Genomic DNA, 27,822 nt, shown 5'->3' on the forward strand with positions numbered 1-27,822 from the left:
TAGTAGTCCCATATGCCTCGGTACTGATAGGATTGGGACGGGTAATAGCATGCAATAAGTAACGATACTATTCCGTGCTTTAATACCTTAATGAAGTGGGAAGGGTAGATATGGAGATGATGACCGATGCGCTAATATCACGTGTGACCCCTCTTTTTTGAGAAGTGATTGTTGAGTATTGCATTGAAGTGATCCATATTAATCGTAAACCTAGGACCCCCTCCCCTTATTTGCTTTCATCTCTTCTCGTGAAACCATTCAAATCTTTTTTTTCATAAATTTTTGTCCTCTCTACTTACCTTAAAAAGTTTTCAACCTAATTGCAATGTTGTATGCAAGTCCTTATTTGAGCCTTGATTGTTTACTTGTAAAGTCACAATTATAACATGGTCGGGACCACACTAGTAGATCTTGAGGAATGCCTAACACCTTCCCCTCGAGATAATTTCTAGCCCTTACCCGAACTCTGATTTTTTCCAACTCAAACCTTTCTTAAAGTGTCCTAATGCACTATAATAATTAGGTGGCGACTCTTCAAAATTCCAAAACCCAATTCTCGAAAGGGAATATAGTTGCTCCCAATGTCGTATACCCGATTTCGACCCATAGAAAAAGGGGGTGTCGACAATGTATTTAATATTTGTTATGATAAATATCATATTATGGTGGATGTCTACTCTTCCTCCATGATCTTCATGTCAAATGCTTAATGACATATTCCATGATATATTTTCTTCACTTTTCATGCCTATATAAAGGCCTTGTAATAGATAGGAAAATACACACAATTGAAGAAGAAAATCTCTTCCTTCTCTCTATCCCTATTTCTTGTTCATGTTTTACTAAATTGCTTTTATTTCTTGTTCATGTTTTACTAAATTGCTTTTATTTCATAACACGTTATCAGCACGAGCCTCTAACCAATTGTATACATCTACAAAAAATTTCCTACATCCGGAAAGATTACAATTAGAAGCCATACATATCATCACATGGTTAAATGTAAAGAGAAACTACATATGGTAAGTAATGAAATGTAAGAAGGTATGATTATCTTATACTTGTCATTCCTTTAAAATCTCATATGCACACAACTTCGTACTACACCTGTATTGCATAAGCACATATTAATATTACATCTTTTATATCACATGAATGGAATAAAATTTTCGAAGTTCTATATGTGAAAATCATAGTAGCAGTTAATTGTTGATATGATGCATGTCATGGTAACCAAGGATATTTTATATAAATTGTCTTATGCATATTTATGTGTTAACTATCTTCAATCTGTCCTGCCGCTTTAAACATTTTCTTTTACTTGGATGAATATTTTTTTTCCTTTTGGATTTTTACACTTGCATATAGTACCAAAAAAAAGGAATAAAAAATAAAATAAAATTGGTCATACTGATTAAAAGCATAAATCATCTTAAAGAAAACAAGAAATACTTCACATCTTTATCTAGGTTGATTAATTACTTCTTTGAAATTTGGAAAACAAATCAGATACTGAGAAAGTATACTTCATATATTATGGTCGTATCATTTGAAAGCAAACAATGATTAGTATGACTACTAGAAGAGATATTTTTGAGTATCCATGACCTACTTGATGCTTGCTACTGACTTACCATTTTTAAGTATTTTATATGAATGATACACAAGCTACAACTGGTAAGTTGTTACCTATAATGTCACTTTTTAGGTAATATAAATGCTGAATTTATGTGTTAGTACTATATATGTGTTAGGTGTACTTTTGATAAATTTATTCACTAATTGCTTGGTTGAATTGAGTGAAGGAAAGTCATGGCATTAAATCAAATCCAATAGGTAGGGTATACCCCGAAAACAACAATATTTTTTGAGAGAGACTCAATAAATATTATGACAATGATTTTATGATCCTTTTAAACTCTAATAGAATTTAGAAGAAATATTCTGACTACAAATGGTTGTATTTCATATAGATGCTACAAATAATTAATAAAGCTTTACGCTGATTTGAGATTTGTACACTTATTTAAGAAAGCAAATTTGATTTGCTAAGTTACAAATAAGTTGTGTATAACTTTCTTGGCATGTGATTGAAATTAAGGTTTGAGAATGAATCTCAATATTGTTTAGCCTATTATGCCATTGATTGAGGGTAAGACATCGGGATCAAGTCCTGATGCTCCATAATGATAAGAGTTGAGTTTGAGTCCCAATTTATTATGGCCTAACATGCCTTTATATTGGTAAGACATTGGGTTCGAGTCCCAATGTACCATATTGATGATAATTAGATGACTAAATAAAAATAATATATTTTTCATGAAAAGACATGAAAATTATCCCACTTGATTTGCTCCATTCTTGAAGTGAATGTGATAGCAGTGCATAATAAGTTTCAATGAAGACAAGTGGTTGAACAATGAACGTGGGCATTCCAAATATCAAAATAATAATAATCATCACTATGATTATAAAAGGAGAACAATAAGGGTTCTCAAAATAATCCTTCAAAATGTGAAGACAATGCTTACCATCAAATTGGTATGAAAATAATAAAGCACGTCGCTGATTATGATCCATTCCTTGAAGAGAATGTGACTTGTGATAAGCATTGAGAATGCAAACCCATTCCTAAAGTTGAATGTGGCAATATGTGATAAAAGCAATGAATAAAGACATGCAATTCATGATTATATGAATACCACACAACTCACCTCTAAGGGAGGTTTGAGTAAAATAAAGAGAATAAATATTATTGTGTGGTTACATGAATATGTCATTGGTCGCGTACATGTGATACGCCAAATATTATTTTGTCATGCCTTATAAAGTTATTAAAGGCAAAGTTAAAGCAAGAAATGATTTTGCTTATGATGATTTTGACCATGACAATTTATTATGATATAATTTTATCCGTGAAGGAGACATTTACCATATGAATGGTATGATAAAAGATCTTGAAGTACAAAAGTTGTTAAGGAAAAACTAGTTTGTTACTACTCGGATGAATAAACTTATTCATGACATTAATATTGTAAAGTCTCAAAAGAAACTTTTTGAGTTTCAAATATATAAGTCAAAGTGATTGGCATATTGAGACTATAAATGAAAGGAAGATTGAATATCTTGATATTTCTATAATCATACCGGGTAAATATGAAAGGTTACCCGATCTTCTTTCAATTTGTACTACACAAATATAAGCATGATGCTGGAATCATATGCCACAAGTAAACTAGAGGTTTACTAAAATAAATACTAGTTGGCATGACCGGTTGACCATCCCGGTTCAATTATGATGCGAAAAATTAATTAATAATTATATTGACATATATTGAAGAATAGAAGATTCTTCAAGAATTCTCTTGTGCTGCTTATTCTCATGATATACCAGTTAAGGTTGAGATTGAATCCCTTGATTTCTGGAACGAATAAAAGGTGATAAATATATGGGCCCAGTCATCTGCCATGTGGACCGTTTACTAATATATAATTTTTAATAGATGCATCTATTATATGGTCACATGTGCATTTGTTATCAACTTGCAGTTTGGCTTTTGCAAGATTGCTTGCTCAAATTATCAGAGCACAGTTCCAGAATATAAATTATGATGATTTATCTTGATAATACTGGTTTAAATCCAAATTGGTTTAGCAGAAATTGTATGCCTCCAATTATAGCTAAATCATTGGTTATGAGAACAAAACTCCCAAAAAAAAAAGAATTTTGGTATGAGATGTATTATTTAATATACAGCAACACTTGTACGCATCTAGCCAAGTTATGAAAATTTCTCCCTATCACAATCGGTTCAGGGTCAGGAACCAAATAATTTTTATATAGAAATATGGATGTGCTATATGATTTAATTATGCCACCATAATGCAAAGAGATGGGTTCCCAAAGAATGTTGGAAAATGTGTTGGTGATCCCAACATTAGGGGGAGAAAATGGGCAGCTGAGAAAGTGATACGTGAAATGAATTATTATGAATACATATAAATCCTCGTCCAAGAAAATATGAACTTGAAGTTTAAGTGATAATTCATTTACAAATTATTGTCAGACGCATTTGCTGACCCAAAGCTAAATATCATATTTCAACTGCTAATGCTCCAAATAGAATAAAGTCCATGAGGGATAGAGTCTATGGCACGCATGAAGCGTAACAGACCAATCGGTTCCAAAGATAAAACTCCTTGAAGAAGGAGAGGGGCAAATGTTCAAGATGGTCATAATAAGGAGGCAAGTGCTCTAGAAGAGCACCACGACATAACACTTCGTAAGACCTCATGTGAGAGGCTCAGGTACCTGAAAATAATGAGATAAAAAGATCTCACTAAGTTATGTCTTTATTAGGTAATAATGGAACCGACGTAGAGTGATCATCGATGATATTGTTAACATAATGCAACGCTCAATATTATTAATATTGACGAGGATCTTGAGCTCAAATCTGTCATGAAATTTGGACAGATAAATGATTGGCCAAATGAAAAATACGCAATGAAAATTGACGTCACTTGAATAATGTGAAGTTGGGCGGATAGTCCAAACACCTGAAAGTATAAAGCCAATGGAGGTATAAATGTGTTCTTGTGCAAAAAGTTCATGTCGATAGACATAAAGACGACTTGTGACACAAGAAAATTAGTAAATATCCTCACATTGATTATATGGAGACATGTTCTCTTATGGTGGATATAATTATTTCAAGTTTTAATCTGGCAATACATGAAAACTTAATATGCGTATAATGGAAATCAGTGAAGGATTAAAATTGTTCTGAAGCATATTAATGTTTCCAAGAAATCTATTAAATAAAGCTTCAAAAATTCTTATACGGATTGAAACAATCAAGGCACATGTGGTATAATCGCCTGTGTGAGTACCTATTGAAAGAAGGGTACAAGAATGATTCAATTTGTCCTTGTATCTTTATAAAAAGATCTGGATTTGAATTTGTTATAATCTTTGTGTATGTTGATTCAAATATCATTACAACTCCCAGGCAGCTTCCTAAAGCAGTAAACTGTTTAAAGAAAGAATTTGAAATGAAAGATCTTGGAAAGACAAAATTTTGTCTTGGTCTACAAATTGAGTATATGAAAGATGAAATTTTTATCAATCAATCAGCATACACTGAAAAGATTTTAAAGCGATTTTATATGGATAAAGCACATCCATTTAGTACCCCGATGGTTGTGAGATCACTCGATATAAATAAAGATCCATTCCGACCTCATGAAAATAATGAAGAACTTGTTGGTCCTGAAGTACCATATCTTAGTGCAATTGATGCACTAATGTATCTTGCTAACACTAAAAGGCGTGACATAACATTTTCAGTTAATGTCTTAACAAGATATAGCTCTGCTCCTACAAGGAGACATTGGAGTGAATCAAACACATATTGTGTTATCTAAAAGGGACTACCAATGTGGGCTTATTTTATGGCAATGATTGCAATCCTGATATTGGTTATGCCGATGTAGAGTATTTATCTGACACACACAAGGCTTGATCTCAAACATGCTATGTATTTTGTGTATGTGTTTACTGTCATATCTTGACTCGACTAAGCAATCAATCATGGCTACTTCTTCTAATCATGCTGAGATAATTTCTTTCATGAAGCAAGTCAAGAATGTATTTGGTTGAGGTCTATAATATATCTTATCCGAGACAAATGTGGTTTGAAGTGTGACAAACTACCCATAATTTTGTATGAAGACAATGCAACATGCATAACCCAATTGAAGGGATGATTCATAAAAGGAGATAAGACAAAACACATTTTACCAAAGTTATTTTTCACACATGATCTTCAAAAGAATGGTGATATCAATGTGCAACAGATTCGTTCAAGTGATAATATGGTTGATTTGTTCACCAAATCTCTACTGACGTCAACCTTCAAGAAACTGGTGTACAAGATTGGGATGCGAAGGCTGAAGGATGTGAACTGATGCTCTTATCAGGGGGAGTTAATACACGGTGTACTCTTTTTCCCTTACAAAGTTTTGTCCCACCGGGTTTTCCTTGCAAGGTTTTTAACGAGGCAACCAAAAGGCGTATATGTGTACTCTTTTTCCTTCATTAGGATTTTTTTTCCCATAGGGTTTTTTCCTAATAAGGTTTTAACGAGGCACATTATTTATGAACATCCAAAGGGGAGTGTTATGATAAATATCATATTATGGTGGATGTTTACTCTTCCTCCATGATCTTCATGTCAAATGCTTAATGGCATATTTTCTATGTTCAATGACATATTCCATGATATATTTTCTTCACTTTTCATGCCTATATAAAGGCCTTGTAATATATAGGAAAATACACACAATTGAAGAAGAAAATCTCTTCCTTCTCTCTATCTCTATTTTTTGTTCATGTTTTACTAAATTGCTTTTATTTCGTAAAAATATTGAATTTTTCCTTACAAGCCGCTATAGTCTTCTGCATTACAGCGTTAAGCGAATTAAGCAAGTTATTACATAGTTTTAAAACAAACAACCCATGGAACTGCTCGGGTTTGAACCCACGAGCAAAGAGAAGCAAGAGAGGCGCGTTTCAAGTAGTGTCATTCTCTTCTTATATTCATTATGCTGTTTTTGCATATTAAATTTTGAATATACATGCTTAGTGAATTTTCCCGATGAAGTGGTGCCAGTTGACACCGCTTAAGCTACTATGTGTCCGCCCCTGCAAAGCATCATTATCTTCTAGAAATTCATTTCACTAGGCAAAGGATGAGCTTCTGTGTTGAATACAAACTCATTCAAAGGAATAATAGAATTCCCTTGCTTGAAGAGAACCAGATAACAAAAGGCCATTAATAACATATTTATCTTTAGGTAACCGACACAATATTGCATAAAAAGTAACTCGAGCCTTTTTATGGAAAACGTTTCTTTTAGAACATTACATCATTTTTTCTTCACTTTCTATTCTCTTTCCCTTATTACTCCCTTCCCCTCCCCGCAATTAAGATTGGAGATGGATGTTGCATATTTTGGGGCGAAAGGGTTCTCAAACAGTATGAATAGTTAATTTTCTTTTGATTTGTTTACTTACCTCATTGAATTAGAGAAATAACTTAGGTCATATGAAAGGATAAATATGTCGAATAGGATGATCCAATAACAAAAACCAAACTTATACAATATGACCTACGAATTGATAGTTAAAAAATACTTGTCAGTATTCACAGCACGCTTTGAACTTTCTGATATCTTATTGCACTGTTATGGGTGTAGTAAGGATGTCATGAAATCGGATGGAAATAGGTTAGTCAAAGGTTAATAATGCAAGGATACTCAGGCATTTGGACAATATTTGGTTGAAGTTCATGAAAAAAATAAAAGTATAAAAGTATAATATATATATATATATATATATATATATATATATATATATATATATATATATATATATTATACAACTTATCTACAATTTATCTATAACTTTCCTACATTATCTATACCAAGTTATATACAACTACAGTATCATACCGCTTAAATACAATTTTTATACAAATTTTATACAATATGTCTTATGTATATTTTGTATCCGATTTATATATATAGTAAAAACAAATTTTATACAACTAATTATATACTATACAATTTATCTACAACTTATCCACAACTTTCACACATTATTTCTACCCAGTTATATACAACTACAATATCATACAACTTAAATATAATTTTTATACAATATTGTTCAACTCATATATATATAAACAATAAAATACAATTTTTTTACAATTTTACTACGACTTTACTATAATTTCTATATATATTAATTTAATTATTGTATGAAAGTTGAACAATATTGTATAAAAATTATATTTAAGTTGTATGATATTGTAGTTGTATATAACTGAGTAGAAATAATGTATGAAAATTGTAGATAAGTTGCATAATATATAATTAGTTGTATGAAATTTATTTTTACTATGTATAAATCAGATACAAAATATACAAAAGACATATTGTATAAATTTTGTATAAAATTTGTATTTAAGTTGTATGTTATTGTAGTTGTATTTAACTGGGTAGAAATAATGTGTGAAAGTTGTAAATAAGTTGTAGATAAATTGTATAATATATAATTAGTTGTATGAATTTTTTTTTACTATGTATAAATCAGATACAAAGTATACAAAAGACATATTGTATAAAATTTGTATTTATGGTTGTAAGCATTTATATTTTATTGGATTTAAATCCAACAAAATAATTTGGGCATATATTAAATATAGTGGTTCAAATAAATATTATGGTCTAATATAATTGGATTAATTACTTAAGTCCAATAAATTCTGACTAGGCTAGCCCATTTAATTGGGCTACAAGTGACGAGCCCACTTTATTAGGCCCAATATGCCATCTTCCTAGAGGCCCAGTTTGGTGCCACGTGTCAAATGACGTGGCGCGCCAAGTCAAACGGAAGATCCAATAGGATCATGCCACGTGCCAAAATGACAAGGCATGCCCAGTCACACTAAAAGGCCAATGAAATTGCGCCACGTGTGCAAGTGACATGTTCTGGTCAATCAAATGCGGCCATGTCACACTTCAATTTGATTGGTCGGAAAGAGTTTGTTCTTATCACAACTCCTCCCTTCCACAACTAGAAATAGGGGTCTTCATAACTCAGAAAAGATACCAGAAGTTATAACAAGAAGCAAGAGAGAGCTCGTAGATCAAACACCGCAAATTTCTCTACAAGTTTCAAGCTTCAAGCAATCAAGTTCAAGCTCAAGAACGAAGAATGAATCAAGATCAAGTTCAAGCAATCAAGCTCAAGCTCAAGCTTAAGAACAAAATCATCGTTCGTGGAAACAAATATAGATTCAAGATCAAGTTCAAAGACCCTTGAATTTATTTACTATTGGAAAGAAGAATCAGAGGATTCATAAAGATTGTAACACTCAAATATTCGAAATAAAATACTACGATTGTTTCGATATTTTTTTGTCTTGATTTTATTTTCTTGATACAAATTTATTGTCTACAAATTCTGGCACGCCCAGTGGGACAATCTCTACCTCTCATCTCAACTTTTCATTCACCAAATACCAAGAACATTGAAATGGCTTCAAAGAAAATCAACTCCGGTTCAACTTCCACCAAAGCTGCTAACTCCAGGTTCTATGATGATGTGGAAAGCATCCTCGATGTTACCTTCGGAAGCTTCGGACCAGTTACGAGGAGCAAAGCAAGCACCCTGAGTGTCGTCCGCGTCAACCCCTGTTTTTGGATTTTCATCCTCAAAAGGAGAAAGATTTTCCACAAACGCATATGAAGGAGGAAGCAATGTTGCTGAAAAGATCAAGAAAATTCTTGTGCTGCTTGACCTCTCCGGATCCAAGCACTCTGCTGTGAAGGAAGATGATGATGCTTCAAGCGATGGATCCTCCCCACTTACACCACATAGCGTGAGCCAATCAAGGATCAATCTGTGTGAAAATCCATGCTACTCTCCGTCGTCCACGACAATTATGCAAGCCATGGTGACAAACACTTCGTCTATAGAGGAGCAGTTGGTAAACTTGGTAGAAGCAATCGCTGGCTTGACCAAATGCATGCAAAATCAAGAGGCTAGAATTGACAAGCTAACAGACAGAGTGGGAATCTTGATGAAAGAAGAATCCACCCATGCACCTGGCAAGCTCCCAAAAGTTCTAGAGAGTGACTCTCCCCCAAGACAAGTAGCATCCACTAAGGCTATCCCTGTCTCATCTGAAGGGATGATTCCAATAGATCAACTGAAGGAGTTCATTGAAGGAACCATTAAGAACAAATATGAAGTTCCTGCCAAATTCTCCCTTACATATGCAAAGTCGTACACTGCAAGGGTCGATATGTTGAAGATGCCTGTTGGCTATCAACCTCCAAAGTTTCAACAGTTTGATGGTAAAGGTAACCCAAAGCAACATGTGGCGCACTTTGTTGAGACATGCAACAATGCTGGGACTTATGGAGATTACCTCGTCAACAGTTTGTCCGCTCATTAAAAGGAAATGATTTTGATTGGTACACGAACCTCGAGGTTGGATCTGTTGATAGTTGGGATCAACTAGAGCAAGAATTCCTTAATCGCTTTTATAGCACAAGACGCATTATAAGTATGATAGAGCTTACAAATACTCGTCAACGAAAGGGGGAACCAGTTATCGACTTTATCAATCGTTGGAGGAATGCAAGCCTCAACTGCAAAGATAAGCTTAGTGAAGCTTCAGGCATGAAAATGTGCATCCAAGGCATTCATTGGGGATTTGCGCTACATCTTGCAAGATATCAAGCCTGGCACATTTGAAGAACTTGCAACTTGTGCCCATGACATGGAATTGAGCATGGCCTCCGCTGGAAATGAAAGGCTGCTCATCTATGAACCTCACAAAGCGAATGACAAGCAAGAAGTCAGGAAGTGGGGCAAGTTCGTACCCAAGTCTGAAAGCAAAGAAGCTATGAATGTCAATACGTCACCTATGAAGATCACGACGAAGGTGAGCAAGAAGTAGAGTATAAAATCCACTTCTTTTCAAGATAATCCAAGTGGAAAGTTGACTCTAAAAGAAATGCAGGAGAAACAATACCCATTCCTGGATTCTGATGTGCCAGCCATTTTCGAAGAACTCCTCGAGTTAAATCTCATTGAGCTTCCGGAGATGAAGCGACCAAACGAAGCTGGGAAAATGAACGACCCAAATTACTGCAAATATCACTGACTTGTAAGCCACCCTTTGGATAAGTGCTTTGTCTTCAAGGACAAAGTTATGGACCTGGCCCGTGAAAAGAAGATCGTGCTTGAAGATGAGAAAGCAAGAGCGAACCAAGTCTGTATCACCTTTGGTTCATTCAGTCTAGATGAGTTATGCAGTTTAAAAGGAATCAAAAATGAAGAATTACTGGTGAATAACAAAGTTGAAAATGATCAACCTGATGATGATGAAGGTTAGACGTTGGTGACTCATCGTAGGCGCCACAAAAGGAGCCCACGAAAAGAATCAATAGAACAACCAACAAGGAAGATGATGGTAAAGAGACCAGCGAAAAAGAATCCAGTTAGGCATTTGAAGAAAGAAAAAATGGAGATGCACCATTCTCAAAAGCCACGAAATCCAGTGACCTTGGAGGAGTTTTTACCAAGTTGGTTCCGCACGAAGATTTCCCATGAGGGCATTGATGCCTCTTGTTGCCATGCTGACAAAGGGGAAGAAAAAACTGATGACCTACCATTGGCACCATCTTCGGAAAAGCCCATCGAGTCTACTCCTCAAGAAGTTAACGTTTGTGAGGAAAAGGTCACGTTCACAAATGACGATCTTTTGCTAGGTGACACTCCTCATAACCGCCCATTGTACCTGGTTGGCTATATGCGCGATGAAAGGATAAATCGGATTTTGGTTGATGGAGGATCCTCAGTGAACATTTTGCCAATCCACACTGTGAAAGAACTTATTATTCCTATGAACAAACTCTCAGAAAGTCGTGTGATGATCCAAGGATTCAGCCAAGGGGGGAAAAGTGCATGGCTATTGAAGATATGCAATCAAGTGCATGACTGCATGTGATCGACGCGAAGACTTCATACAATGTTTTGCTTGGGAGGCCTTGGATACATGAGAATAAAGTTGTTCCATCTACCTACCATCAATGTTTGAAATACTATGAGGGTGAAGTCGAGAAGACGGTAGTTGCTGATGATGAGCTATTCACCGAGGTTGAGTCACACTTCGTTGATGCAAAGTTCTACTTGAAGAACCGCATTGTGATGGAGCTGAAAGTTGATGATGGTATGAAAAGCAAGAATGACGAACCCATAACTAAAAGAGCTGAGGTGACTATTGGTAAAGCCAAAGCTGTTATTGAGGAGGTACCCGCCAACGTGAATAAATCTCATAAAGGGGGTATTGCGTCTTATGGAAAGAAAGTAAGTCCCGCGCTGCAATATGTCCCTAAAAGGAAGAAAGACGAGGGCGAATCATATAATCTCCAAACCAAGACGCTAAGGGAGTTAACTCTTCCGGTAAAATGAATTGAGGCAGTAAAGTTGCCCTCAAAATCGCTTGCAGGGTTTGTAGCCCAAAATCGTTTGCAGAATGTGGCACTCCCTACAAAGAGAATAGATGAAGGTTTTGATCCTAACGCTTACAAGCTATTTGCAAAAGCTGGATACAATCCCAATGAGCCGTCTAAGTTAGAGAAGCTCCCATCAGAAGCTGCAACGAGGCAACCACATGAAGGTCTGGGATACAAGCAACCGTCACCAGTGCGCATCTCAATAAGAAGGGCGAGTAGCAATTATATCAGTGTAGAAGACGAATCTGCCGCTTCTAACAGCCCTTCTGTCTTTGATCGTCTTGGAAAATCAACTGTGAGAACTTCCCTATTTGAGAGATTAGGTCCATTAAAGAAGGGGAATAAGTTCCAGAGAAATTATCGAAATACAAGAACACCCGCTTCACCCAAAATTCAGGAGATCTCTATGGATTTCCAAAGTTTGGTTCGTTCTAGAATGAGGCGACAAACAAAACTTGTGGTTTCATGTGAAAAAGTACTGAAGGTAAAGCCATATACTGTGGTCTACACTAAGGAACGTGACGAAGATGAAGAAAGTGTAGGTTCTTCATATCATGTCACTGTACAAGGCGAGAATGGTGTTCCATCTTCGATGGAGGATAATGCAGAATTGGAGCATGTTTCACTGTGTTATCACATATCCTTCAATGATGGGGACCCTCAAGAAGATGAAGATGCGAAAGATGCTCCACCTGAACTTGAAGAAGGAGTGAAGACGACAGTTGATGCCTTAAAAGAAGTTAACCTTAGCACCGATGAGGAACCAAGACCCACCTACCTAAGTACTTTACTAGAAGCTGATGAAGAGAGCACTTATATTGAGTTACTTAAAGAGTTCAGGGATGTCTTTGCTTGGAGTTACAAAGAGATGCCTGGCTTGGACCCGAAAGTAGTAGTCCATCGCCTTGCAGTCACAAATGGTGCTCGCCCTGTTAAACAAGCTCAAAGGCGTTTTAGGCCAGACTTGGTTCCCTTGATTGAAACTGAAGTTAACAAACTCATCGAAGCTGGATTTATTCGCGAAGTTAAATACCCAACATGAGTTTCAAGTATTGTCCCTATAAGGAAGAAGAATGGCCAGATTCGAGTGTGCGTTGACTTTAGAGATCTCAACAATGCATGTCCGAAAGATGAATTTCCGCTTCCTATTCCAGAGCTGATGATCGATGTTACTACTGGTTACAAGGCAATGTCTTTCATGGACGGTTCGTCGGGCTATAACCAAATACGCATGACACCAAAAGATGAAGAGCTTACAACATTCCGTACTCCAAAGGGTATTTATTGTTACAATGTAATGCCTTTTGGCTTAAAGAACGTTGGTGCTACTTACCAAAGGGCTATGCAAAATATTTTCGACGATCTTTCCACAAGAATGTTGAATTCTATGTTGACGACTTGGTGGTGAAATCAAGAGAGAAGGGCGACCACATGAAAGACTTGAGGATTGTATTTGAATTGCTCCGGAGGTACCAACTTAGGATGAATCCATTGAAATGTGCCTTTAGAGTTACTTCTGGAAAGTTCCTTGGTTTCACTGTCCGACATCAAGGGATCGAAATTGATCAAGCCAAAGTGGATGCCATTTTGAAAATGCCTGAGCCTCGAGATATCCATGAATTGAAAAGTCTGCAAGGAAAGCTAGCATACCTTAGAAGATTCATATCAAACCTGGCTGGGAGGTGCCAACCATTTAGTCGCCTCATGAAAAAGGCGTTCCTTTCAAGTGGGACCAAGCTTGTAGCAATGCCTTCGAAAGTATCAAAACCTACTTGATGAAACCTCCAGTTTTAGCAGCTCCTATACCTGGAAAGCCATTGATACTATACATTGCGGCGTATGAAAGGTCTGTTGGAGCACTGTTGGCCCAAGAAAATAGTGAGGGGAAAGAAAACTCTCTTTACTGCTTGAGCAGGATGATGACACCAAATGAGTTGAATTATTCGCCAATTGAGAAGTTGTGTTTAACGCTAGTCTTCTCAATTCAAAAGTTGAAGCACTACTTTCAAGCTCATGTTGCCCGTCTTGTTTCTAAAGCAAATTCCATCAAGTTCGTGATGTCAAAACCTGTTCTTAGTGATCGACTAGCGAGATGGTACCTCTAATTTCAACAATTCGAGATTCTGTACATCCCTCAAAAGGCTGTAAAAGGACAAGCATTGGCAGACTTCTTGGCAGATCATCCGATACCTGATGACTGGGAGCTAACTGATAAACTACCTGATGAGGACGCAATGGTCGTTGAAGTTCAACCTCCATGGAAGATGTACTTTGATGGTGCTGCGCATCATGGGGAGCTGGGGATGGTGTAGTATTTGTCACTCCCCAAGGTGAAGTCTTTCCCTACTCCTTCACCTTGACACAACTCTGTTCCAACAATGTTGCTGAGTATCAAGCATTAATACTTGGGCTTGAAATGGTTGTTGATATGAAGCAATTGCAATTGCAAGTCTTTGGTGACTCCGAGTTAGTGGTCAATTAGCTTTTGGGTAGTTACGAGGTTAAGAAGCCTGAACTACGCCCATATCATGATTACGCTAAAAAGTTGATGGGGTGGCTCGGTGATGTGACTATTCAGCATGTGCCAAGGAAAGAAAATAAGAAGGCTGATGCTTTAGCTTCATCATTAGCCCTGCCTGATCAAGTGTAAGTTACCGTCTGCCAGAAATAGGTAGTACCGCCGCCAAATGAGGCTGAAGGTGAAGAAAACGAACTCAAGCATCTTGTTGCTGTTTTTGAAGTTGAGAAAGAAGAATGGTGACAACCCATTATCGACTACTTATGCTATGGGATACTTCCAGAAAATTCGAGGAGAAGGACTGAAATCCGTCATCGTGCACCTCGCTTCCTTTACTACAAGGATACTCTATACAGAAGGTCGTTCGAGGGAGTACTCTTGCGATGCTTAGGAGAAGAAGAAGCTCTCCAAGCTTTGCAAGAGGCACATTCTGGGGTATGTGGGTCATACCAATCTGGACCAAAGCTTCACTTCCATATAAAAAGGATGGGATATTATTTGGCCAACGATGGTAAAAGATTGCTTGGACTATGCTCGAAGATGCAAGGCTTGTCAATTCCATGCGAATTTTATTCCTCAACCTCCTGAAGTGTTGCACCCGACTGTTGCATCCTGGCCATTTGATGCTTGGGGATTGGATGTTGTTGGACCACTGCCAAAGTCCTTTGGTGGGCACCTATACATCTTGGCTGCAACTTACTACTTCTCAAAATGGGCTGAAGTTGTTGCTCTTAAGGAAGTAAAGAAGGAAAATGTTGCAAGTTTCATCCGAGTAAACATTATTTATCGCTTTGGCATTCCTCGTTACATAATAACGGATAATGGAAAGCCATTCGATAATAGGTTGATGAACAAGATTTGTGATCTCTTTGGCTTCAAGCAACGTAACTCTTTGATGTACAATGCTGCCGCCAATGGTCTAGTTGAGGCATTAAACAAGACTCTATGCAACTTGTTAAAGAAAGTCATATCCAAATCCCAAAGAGATTGGAATGACCGTATGGAAGAAGCTCTACGGGTATATAGGACGACTCACCGCACGCCAACACATGCAACTCCTTATTCACTCATTTATGGAGTCGAAGACGTCTTGCCACTTGAGCGTCAAATACCTTCGTTACGGCTGGCTATTCAAGAAGGGATCACTGATGAAGAAAATGCTCAACTTTGATTAGCAGAGTTGGAGTCCCTAGATGAGAAGAGGTTGGAAACTCAACAGAGTCTTGAATGTCATCAAGCTCGATTGTCTCGTGCCTTCAATAAAAAAGTTCACCCGAGATCCTTTCAAGTAGGAGATCAAGTCCTTGCCGTACGAAGACCCATAATTACTTCTCATAAACTTGTAGGGAAGTTCACTTCAAAATGGGATGGGCCATATGTCGTACAAGAAGCTTACTCAAGTGGGGCTTACAAGTGGGATCAACCCTATCAATGGCAAGTTTTTAAAGAAGTATTATCCGTGAAGTTGCAACACTCCTCGACGTACGAGCCTAAACTGCAAGTCATGATGTTCCTTGATGCACGAGCCTAAACTGCATGTTTCTACACTCCTGACCTGTATGAGTCTAAACTGTGTACGGTCCTACAAAAAAAAATAAGTCCGCTAGGTTGAAAACTTCGAAAGAGGCGGCCTAGGCAAAAGTTAGGACATATATATATAAAAAAATCACTCAGTCTGAACTATGGTATGACTTGATCCTCTTCACCGAGGTACGTAGGCAACTTAGAATCTCATTCTAAGTTCAGTCTCATAAGTTCAAAATATATATATTGCCCCAATTGTTGTTCGAATGAAGTATGAAGGAATGTAAGACCAAGCTGAAATGCCATCCTCCTGCTGAACTTTGATCTCATTTGATTTAAAGGGGGCAACCCTCCATGGTAAATTGATACCGTCAATAGGCCGATTTTAGGAGGATGTCGAATATTTGCATTGAAGTTCAGGGATTCTCTATGTCTTCAGGTTCGCCAAACCTTCAAGTTTGTTGGTCTCCAAGTCCGCCCTCTGCCTTTAAAAAAATAAAGGGGGAAGAGAAGAGAGGCGTCAAAAGGAAATACAAGTATAAGGAAACGATTGCTTGGCACTATGTTTCAAGTTCAATGAGACTTGAACCCAAGATATTTGTGAGAATATAGCTTTTAAATTTCAATTGATGTCAATTGGCAAGTAAGACATCTTCCGATCTCGAGGCTTCCATACCAAGATACAAAAGTTTTGGTGAAGTCGCACAATCTGAAATCGTCAGCGTGTCAGAATTTTATGTTGATTTTGGAATATTATCTGAAACTATCCTTAAGGTATTAAATTTTGCATTTTGGATATGTTCTAGATCTTTAAGTCTAATTTACAAGAAATCAAACGGTTCATAATTTTGACATTCCTACACGAAGATATGATTTTTTCGGTGAGACTACGCATATCTGGAATTGATAGCATGGTGCAACATAAAGTTGATTTCGAAATATTATCTGGGATGATTTTGAATTTGTTTGATTAAGAATTTTGGATATGTTCTAAATCTTGAGGTCTAGTTTTCAAGAAGTTAAACGGTTCGTAATTTCGACATTTTTACACCGAGATACGACTTTTTTGGTGAGTCTGCACAGATCTAAAATTTCCTACGTGGTGGAATCTACAGTTGGTTTTAAAATATTATCTGGATCGATTCTGAAGGTGTTTGATTCTAAGTTTTGGATACGTTTTAGATATTTTAGTCTAATTTTCGAGAAATCAAACGGTTCATTATTTGGACTCTTCCACGACATGATATGAATCTTTCATTACAAGCGCGCAAAGCAAAAAATTGAGCAACTAAGATAAATGTCGGGCAATGTAAAGAAAAAGAGAAGCAATCTTATTTAAGATGAAATAAATATCCACTAGGTCAACCTAATATAAAGATAAAGGGGGAGATAATACTAATAGCCTAATCTAAATAAAACTTGTAGTTGATCAATTCTTGACAGCTAGTCTCCAGGTTCTTCTTCTTCTCCTCCAAATTGGCTGAATCATCAACAGTCAATAAATTTATGTTGTCATATGAAGAGACCTCAGTCTCGGTAGTTGAAATTTTTGCCTGAATCTCTTCAACCTCCTTTTAAGTCTCTTCTATAACACCTTCAAGGTTCTCCCTATCTTGTTGTAATGTCTGCAACTTCTTCACAACTCTCTTCAGTTTCTTTTTACTAGAGGAAACTTTCTTGACTTTCTCACTTGCTTCAAGTTTGAACGATTCGAGATGCTCTTTAGCTTTGGAAATCAGCTCTAGCTTCTCATCTTCACTCGTCTTATCAGCCATATTGGATCGCTCTTGGTCATATGATGCGGCAAGTTCAAAAAGAGAATTTAATAAACCTTCTAATGGAGAAAGATCCAAAATATTCGTCTTCTTCATCTCCTCGAAAATCTCAATGATTTGCTCCCTATAAGATGAGAGCAATTCCGGACGAGTTTTGGAGAGCCTATTGCAAATATCCTCCCAAAGTCCTAAGATGAATTCCTTTTTGCGATTAAAAACAATGCTTTTTCCTTCAAATATAGATACCGTCGTATTTGTCATTGGTGGAATGCGAGTTATCTCATTTGGAGTTTGTCTTTTTAGGGATTCATCATGAGGGAAAGATGACACCTTTGAAGATGACTTCACTTTACACGTAGGCCCTCCAATAGATTCATCACTCACTTGCGACTTATCTTAAAGGGATACCATCAGATGCCCAATGGCGTTTAACTGCATAAAGAAAAGGCAAAGAATGTAAGTAATTTATAATGGAGCTACTCATAAAAAAAAGAAGGGAAAAGGCGAGGTGATTGTATTTTACCTCTTTGTTACAAGCTGTATGTATTCTCGAGGGACTATTAACACTTTGAACCTGTACGACCTCTACTGGGTTAGGCCGTTTCCTTTTTCAATTTTGATCTTCATTGGTACTCTAGCTTGTATCTTGAGGAACTCGCGTGTTAACTGGAAGAACTGGAGGGTGTTTCTCTATATCTGTTGAAGTGCGCACCACTACTTTCAAAGCTGTCTTTGAGGATTTAAGCTTCCTTTTTTATGTTGTATAACTATTTTTGGGATTGGAGTTGGTGGTTCTTTGACTTTTGAAAGCGTCTTTCCAATACCTTGATCTTCACCTCCTAAAGGCGTAGTGGATTTTAGCCAAACATTGTCTACCAGAGCTTGTAAATTGAGAAACTTTCCATGCTCTTTCTCCCACCAAGACATATAATTGGCGGAGAAAGGCTTCTCCATAGGATCTGCCGTTGGGGGAAACCGCACGTGACATAGACCGATACAATGTGCAGATTCTCCAAAATCTGATTCCTTCATCTAGAGAGGTGCTACGGATATCATTCTCCAAAAAACTGGGAACATTATGGTAAAACCCAAATTGACGACCGAACCGATGCGGGCTATATGGCTCGATGATGAATGAGTTATCACGCCTCAAAGGGAGGTGATTAAAAGGTAAACTCATGAAGTAATTTGACTCCAACTCTTGAGGGGCATCATTATCCACATAATAATAAGGACGAGAATTGGATAATATTGTTGGTGTCCAAGCTATATCCTCCCCACTGTGGATGCGTTTTCTTGCATCCTTCTCGTCAAAGTACCTCGCAGCTCCCTCTCCAGAGTATGCCACCATCAAAGGGACAGACGGACCCTTAGCAAGTGGATAATGAGTTTTAAGGTAATGTGCAAGCCAGCCGTAAACATAATGGATGGGAAAACAAACTTCTACCTTATCAAGTTGTGAAGAACACAAAATCTTATTCAAACCATGATAAATACTTGCCAAAACTGGGATCGCAAGGCTAATCTTTCGTCCGCTTTCCATCATGCTTGCCATCTTAAAAGCCTCGAGACGAATGAAGTTCTCTTCCTTATTGGGAAATACGAAAGCACACAACCAAATTGATAAGAATGCTGCTATATATGTTTCATCTTTGAAACAGTAGAACAATCACCCATTTTTTCTGTATTTTTTATCTCTTCCCTCTCCCCCAATTTTTCAGCAAAGTGATCCTTTTATACAAGGTGTTAGGGCAGCAGAAATAAGTTTCAACTTTTGCTCTTTTTCCCCTCTCCAATTTTTATTTTTGCTACCTAATCCCTGAAATTTTGACTTGTTTGCCAAGTAAGGCTGTTTTTAGCTTCTAGGAAGCTTCCTAAGCAGTTACCAACAGATTCCCTACCCCACTTTAACCAAATTACCCTCTAAGTCCTCTGTTTTTACCTTTAGCAACCAAACAGATCAGGCCTGACCCAAAGCCTTTGGGCTACTACGCCAGCAACTTTTGGGCTCCTGAACCCATGAATCCCAAATTTGACTCAAATGACCACCGGCCACAATGGATAAACCCATAATTCAGGCATCAAAAGAAAACTAATCGGCCAACAATAGAAGAAGGGCCAGTGAGGCAACAAGCATACATGAAATTAATAAAACTAAAGAAGACATTGACTACCCTAATATGCTAACCAATTGCTAATGACCTAAATCTAAACATGAAACAAACCAACTAATAACTAAAGAAGAGAGATGAATCATTAGAAGCAATTAAAGAAGACAAAAGAAAATCAACGAAAGAAAAAGAAAAGAAAAAAAATGACAACTAACCGGAACGAAGCTGGGAGGCCATGAAATCTAAACGAACGACCCATAAGTGAGAGCACGGAAGCCGGCCAGAACAGCTGAGCCTCTCAAAATCGAACCAATATTCGAACTAGCTAGAACTTCCGGAAAGAAAACTAGCCACCATGAATCTTGATTCGTATTTGAACTCCGGAAGTCATAGGGTCTTGAACTGGAAACTAGGTTCTCTGATTCGAGGTTCAAGGGATTCCGGTTTTCAATATGAGATTCGAGGAGCTTGCTTATGATTCGAAGGAAACCAGTTTAGGATTTGGGCTGAGGGGGTGAAGAGGGCTCTGGGGTGTAGTTTTGAGGCTGGTCTGAGGCGGCGCCGCTGGCGGGTGAAAAGGGCGGTGGATTAGGGTTCACGATATGAAGGAGATGAAGTAAAGAGTGTTTGAAAACTAACTGATCTTTGGGGATTTCAGACAATACTATACAAATGTGATGAAGCCTCCTTGGCCGTTGGATGGGATGATACGAAGGGCTCGGATCAACTCAAAATGGGAAACTCGATGCTACGTCGTTTAGGGTGCTGAAAAGGGGCTAACCGGGTTGGTGTGTAATATTGGGCCCGGAATCGGAGAAAGGAAAGAGAGTTAAGGAAAATGGAATTGGGCTTGCTGACTTTGAGTTATGCTGGCCCAAATCTGACCTAACCCGTCTTTGAATTCCTTTTCTTTTCAATTCAATTTTCCAAAATTCTTTTTTTTTCTTCTTTTTCCAAAATTAAATTAAAACCTAAATTAATTCCTAGAACCTAATTATCTAAAAAAACACTAATTAAACCTAAATGATAATTATCACAAAACAAATTAAAAGGAAAGCTACTCAAAATCAAAGTTAAAATTAAAAATGCAAATTAAACCATTTTTTGTGAGTTTTTTCCATTTTTATAAAACAACTAATTTGCTAATTAATCCTAAAATGTAGAATTAAATCCTAAATTCAAATGCCACGTATTTTTTGTATTTTTCATTAATTAAATAAACATGCACAGACAAATGCAAACAATTGACAGAAAATGCCACAAAAATCCACAAAATTGCAAACAATGGAAAAATTATTTTTTTTGAATTTGTGGGAGTAATTCATATAGGGTGAAAATCACGTGCTCACAGCTGCCCCTCTTTGCTCGGAAATGCGAAGAGTTTTCGTGCAAAGATAAAGTGAGCGGATACGAGCGATTTTTGCCCGTTTGAATACTCCGTGGGAAGCATTTTTTAAAAGATTTGACCGTACCCTGCTTACGAGGTTGCTTACATATCCTTGGCTATAAAGGAATCAGGTCAGTGTAGTTCGAGAAGTTTTGGTGGCTGGGACTACCATGAAGCTGTGATTCTACTGTTGCTACTGCTGCTATTTGCTGAACTCCTTATTACACCATGTCAAAATAAAAAGAAGCTAGACTAGACTATGATATACATTACAAAAATCATATCTATATCTTCAAACTTGCTCTTGTGGTTCTTCTTGCCTTGTTGACTTGTATTCTCCCGGCGAAATCCCTTTGTTGCCGACTTGAACCATAATCTGAGATGTTTTCCCTTTTCTCCAGGCGGACGCCTGATTGCTGAACTTGAATTGTACTCTGAGATGCTTTCCCTTTCTCCAGGTGGATGCTTGACTGCTGAACTTGAACTGTATTTTCGTGCTCTCCAGGTGGGCGCCTGACTGCTGAACTTGAACCGTATTCCCGTGTTCTCCAGGTGGGCGCCTGACTGCTGAACTTGAACTGTATTCCCGTGCTCTCCAGGTGGGCGCCTGACTGCTAAACTTGAACTGTATTCCCATGCTCTCCAGGTAGGCGCCTGATTGCTGAACTTGAATTGTTTTCCCGTGTTCTCAAAGTGGGCGCCTGATTGCTGAACTTGAATTGTATTCCCGTGCTCTCCAGGCGGGCTCCTGACTGCTGAACTTGAATTGTATTCCCGTGCTCTCCAGGCGGGCTCCTGACTGCTGAACTTGAATTGTATTCCGGTGCTCTCTAGGTGGGCTCCTAACTACTGAACTTGAATTGTATTCCCATGCTCTCCAGGTGGGCTCCTGACTGCTGAACTTGAATCGTATTCCCGTGCTCTCCAGGTGGGCGCCTGACTACTGTACTTGAATCGTATTCCCGTGCTCTCTAGGTAGGCGCCTGATTGTTGTACTTGAATTGTATTCCCGTGCTCTCTAGGTGGGCGCTTGACTGCTGAACTTGAATCGTATTCCCGTGCTCTCTAGGTGGGCGCCTGACTGCTGAACTTGAATTGTATTCCCGTGCTCTCCAGGTGGGCGCCTGACTGCTGAACTTGAATTGTATTCTCGTGCTCTCCAGGTGGACGCCTGACTGCTGAACTTGAATTGTTTCTCCCTGTTCTCCCAGTGGGTACCTGATTTCAACAAAAATAGACAAGATAAAGAAAATGTTCTGCCCCAATTTGGTAGTTGGGCACGTATGTGAGTGTTAAATTGAATCATATTACCAAATATTACTAAGAACTTGAAATCTAGGTCCCATTATCCAGGGGGGACCTGACAATCTTAACTAAACGACAATTTTAAATCTAAGTTATATCTTTTAAAGGTGGGACTCCCACTACCTTGTTATCTAGGAAGGTCTTAAAACTGCATCCCATTATCCAAGAGGGCCCTGAAAATCAAAAATTAGGTCGTATCTTAAGAGTGACAACTTTTACGACTGAATTATACTACCCTACAGCATAACTTACGCTAAATCTTGTTATCTAATGACAATCTTAAAGCTAAGACCCATTATTTAGGAGGGTTCTAAAAACTCCTAATTGAATCCTATCTCAAACATGCAAACTTTGAAACCAACTTATATTCCTTTGTGGTACATTTATGCTAGATTATGCTACTCATGATTGTTTTGAATTTTAAACTAGGTCTCATTTTCTAGGAGGGTCCTGAGAATTTACGGTCAAACCTAGATTCTGGTGCTTGCCTTTCCTTACGGAGGGTTTCTCCGAAACAACGAAACTTTCTGCCCCTGTTTCAATCAAAGAAAAATCTTGTCAGTTTAAAATATGGTGGTTAGTTGATGACATTCTTGCTGAAGGTCTCCCCGATGTCCCGCTTTGTTTTGACTCGCTTCCCCGAACTGGCCCTGAACCGCTTGACTTTCTGACAGACTTTCAACCCACATGACCTCGGATGACCCGAGTGTTCTATACCCGAAACGTTGTTTTACACCTCTGACCCCTTTAACTGAACCTATGCATCTCCCATGAAATTACTAAGTCGTTCCGCCGATGGAACTTTTGCTGGCACTTTATATCTCACTTTACATCATACTATCTTTGGTATGTTCTGGCCACACTGTGCTTTACAATTTTTGAAGTTGGTAGTGAGCTTTAAAATCCTTTCTTATTTGATTGACCAAGACTGACATTGAAACATCTTAGAGAAATGAAACCCAAAAGAACTGAAATGCAATGACCCTGAGAGTTAAGGATAAAGAAAATCCAAAACTGGATGACTTGCTTAAAAGGAAAAGGGAAAGAGACTTATCTGAGTGGAATAGCTGGTACCAATGATCATGACATGCATTTCGGATTAATCGGCCCAATCTGTCCAGCCAATCAACTTTCAGTTGCCATACTTTGTTGCCCCGGAGTTTCCATAACCTGACTTCTTCGCCAAAACCTTGACCTTGTTCGGCCCGCGGTGCCCTGAAGGGTTTTCACCAACAAGCCTCTCTCATTTGTTCATCTCTCAACTCACTTTCGCCTTACGATGCCCGTGAGGGTTTTCACCAATAAGACTCTCTCATTTTTTATTTCTCTTAGCTCTCGTCGCCTTACGGTGTCCGTGAGTGTTTTCACCAATAAGACTCTCTCATTTTTCATTTTCCTGCTTGGACCAAAGTGTTGCCCCTGATATGAATCACTTCTACTTGCTCGACTTGGCATCTCTCGAAAACTGATCAGAAGGTCTTTCTTTGGACCGTAATGTGGGTTTTTGTATAGGGTTAGAAAGAAAGGGTGTCAGAAGGCTCAAAACAATTCAAATGGGTTCAAAATTACAACTTTCGGAATCAAATTTCTTACAACAACCACAACTTCTGCCCTAGTTTCTTTGCTTGGGGACTTTTGGATTTTTGTTTTAATGGGACCGAACCGTGAGACTACCTACACTTAAAAGGAATCAGGTCGAGCGTAGTTCATGTCGTAGAAATTGCTTTGTTGTTGTGATTTTTCTTTTCTTTTCTTTTTTTTCTTTTCTTCATCTTTTTTCCTTTTGTTGCTTTTTCCTCTTTTCTCTTTTTCTTTTCTTTTTTTTTCTTTCTCTTTTCATTCTTTTCTTTTACTTATCTTTTGTTCTCGCGTTTCCGAGTTTTGCCACTGATTCCAAAAGAGGGGGATAAAGGAAAGCTCCTAGAAACAGCCTCTCTACCCTTCGGGGTAGAGGTAAGGTCTGCGTACATATTACCCTCCCCAGACCCCACTTGTGGGATTATACTGGGTTGTTGTTGTTGTTGTTGTTGGGGATAAAGGAAATAAATAAGGCTCAAAAAGGGGTAACAAATTATAAAGTATTTAGATAGCAGAACAAAATGCCTTCGTCATTCCAATCTTCAAAATATGCCAAGTACAAACAAATACAATTTAAACAAAGAAATCATACATAATATCTCTTGACCACATCGGAATTGATGGTCATTTCTACACACTTGCCTTCTATGTTTCTTAAATACAAAGCACCATTGGACAACACTCTAGTTACGATGAACGACCCCTGGCAATTTGGGGTGAACTTGCCTTTAGCCTCTGCCTAATGTGGAAGGATACGTCTCAACACTTGCTGACCCACTTCAAACTTCAGCATATGCACCTTCTTATTATATGCTCTTGCCATTCTCTGTTGATACAACTGGCCAAGACACACTGCTGCCAACCTTTTCTCATCGATCAAACTCAATTGTTCCAGGCGGGTTTTAATCCATTCATCATCGTCAATTTTGGCTTCTGCGACAATCCGAAGGGATGGGATTTCGATTTTCGCGGGTATCACTGCTCCGTGCCATATACCAACAAATAAGGAGTTGCCCCTACTGAAGTACGAACAGTAGTGAGATAACCCAATAATGCAAAAGGCAGCTTCTCATGCCATTGCCTGGACCCTTCCACTATTTTCTGAAGTATCTTCTTTATGTTCTTATTGGCTGCCTCGACTGCTCCATTCGCCTTGGGGCGATATGGGGTGGAATTGCGATGTGTAATCTTAAACTATTGACACACCTCTTTCATCAAATGACTGTTGAGATTAGCGTTGTTATCTGTGATGATCACGTTTGGGATCCCGAACCGACAAATGATATTTGAGTGCACAAAATCGACCACTGCTTTCTTGGTCACAGACTTGAAAGTTTTAGCTTCAACCCACTTGGTGAAATAATCAATGGCCACTAGAATAAACATGTGCCCATTGGACACTGCTGGCTCGATTGGTCCAATGACATCCATGCCCCACGCAACAAAAGGTCATGGTGCAGACATTGTGTGCAATTCAGATGGTGGAGAATGAATCAAATCCCCGTGCACTTAGCACTGATGTCACTTGTGCACGAAACTGATACAATCTCGCTCCATAGTGAGCCAATAATAACCTGCTCGGAGAATCTTCTTTGCCGGCACGTACCCACTCATATGCGGTCCACAGACTCCAGAATATACTTCGGTCATGATAGTTGTGGCCTGTCTACCATCTATGCATCTCAACAATCCAAGATCCTGAGTCCTTTTTTACAAAACCCCTCCGCTGAAGAAAAATCCGCTTGCCAAACGCCAAATTGTTCTCTTTTGATCACCTATGGCTTGTACCGGATATACCCCCATCTTGATATATTCCTTGATATCGTGAAACCAAGGCTCACCATCAAGTTCTTCTTCTACCACATTGCAGTAAGCATGCTGATCGTGGACCTAAATATGCAACGTGTCAACATAGGCCTTATCTGGATGGTGTCACATTGACGCAAAGGTAGCTAAAGCATCAGCAACCTCATTATGGATCCTTGGAATATGCCTGAACTCTACTGCCCGAAACCGTTGACAAAGATCATGTAAACATTGTCGGTACAGTATAAGTTTTAAATCCTTTGTTTCCCATTCTCCTTGGATCTGGTGCACCAAAAGGTCCGAGTCTCCCAAGACCAAGACTTCCTGGACACCCATGTCTGCAGCCAACCTCAAACCCAAAATGCATGCCTCGTACTCAGCCATGTTGTTAGTGCAATAGAAACGAAGTTGAGCCATAAAAGGGTAGTGATGCCCTGTTTCGGAAATAAGTACAGCCCCTATCCCGACGTCTTTCATGTTGACAGCTCCATCAAAGAAGAGTTTCCAACCTGGCTCTCCAACCGGTTCCAACTCATCAATGTGCATTATCTCTTTATTAGGGAAGTAAGTCTTCAACGACTCATATTCTTCATCCACCGGATTCTCGGCCAAATGGTCGACCAATGCCTGGGCTTTCATCGCATTCCGAGTCACATAGATGATGTCAAATTTTGTGAGCAAGATCTGCCACTTTGCGAGCCTCCCTGTAGGCATAGGCTTCTGAAAGATATACTTTAACGGATTCAAACGAGAGATGAGGTAAGTAATGTAAGATGACAAATAGTGCTTCAACTTCTGTGCTACCCAAGTTAGGGCACAACATGTCCTCTCAAGGTGAGTGTACTTAACCTCATAAGATGTAAACTTCTTGCTGAGGTAATAAATGGCCTGCTCCTTCCTGCCAGTGATGTCATGCTGACCCAACACACAACCAAATGAATTGTCCAGGACCGTCAAATACAGAATCAGAGGTCTCCCCGGTTCTGGTGGCACCAACATAGGTGGGTTTGACAAGTAGCCCTTTATCTTATCAAATGCTTCTTGACACTCATCTGTTCATTTGACCGCAACATCCTTCTTCAATAGTTTGAAGATAGGATCACAAGTTGTCATAAGATGAGCAATGAACCTGCTGATGTAATTCAACCTCCCTAATAAACTCATCACCTCAGTTTTGTTCTTTGAGGGTGGCAACTCTTGGATAGCTTTGATCTTTGACGGGTCTAATTCAATACCTCGACGGCTGACTATGAATCCCAACAATTTTCCAGATGGCACACCAAATGCACATTTTGCAGGATTGAGCTTAAGATTGTACCTGCGAAGCCTTTGGAAGAATTTTCTCAAATCTCTGACATGATCAGACTGCTTTGTAGACATTATGATTACATCATCCACATAAACCTCGATCTCCTTATGTATCGTGTCGTGGAATATATTTATCATTGCCCTCATGTAAATTGCCCCAACATTTTTCAAACCGAAAGGCATGACCCTGTAGCAATATGTTCCCCATGGCGTGATGAATGCCATCTTCTCTGCATCTTCCTCATCCATTAGGATCTGATGATAGCCCGCATAACAATCCACAAAAGACCCAATCTCATGTTTGGCGCAATTGTCAATCAGAATGTGGATATTTGGCAGTGGGAAGTTGTCCTTAGGACACGCCTTGTTGAGAGCACGGTAATCAACACACACCCTGGTCTTGCCATCCTTCTT

The sequence above is a fragment of the Nicotiana sylvestris genome, chromosome 10 (genome assembly GCF_000393655.2).
Source record: "Nicotiana sylvestris chromosome 10, ASM39365v2, whole genome shotgun sequence".
NCBI classification, from domain to species: Eukaryota; Viridiplantae; Streptophyta; class Magnoliopsida; order Solanales; family Solanaceae; genus Nicotiana; species Nicotiana sylvestris.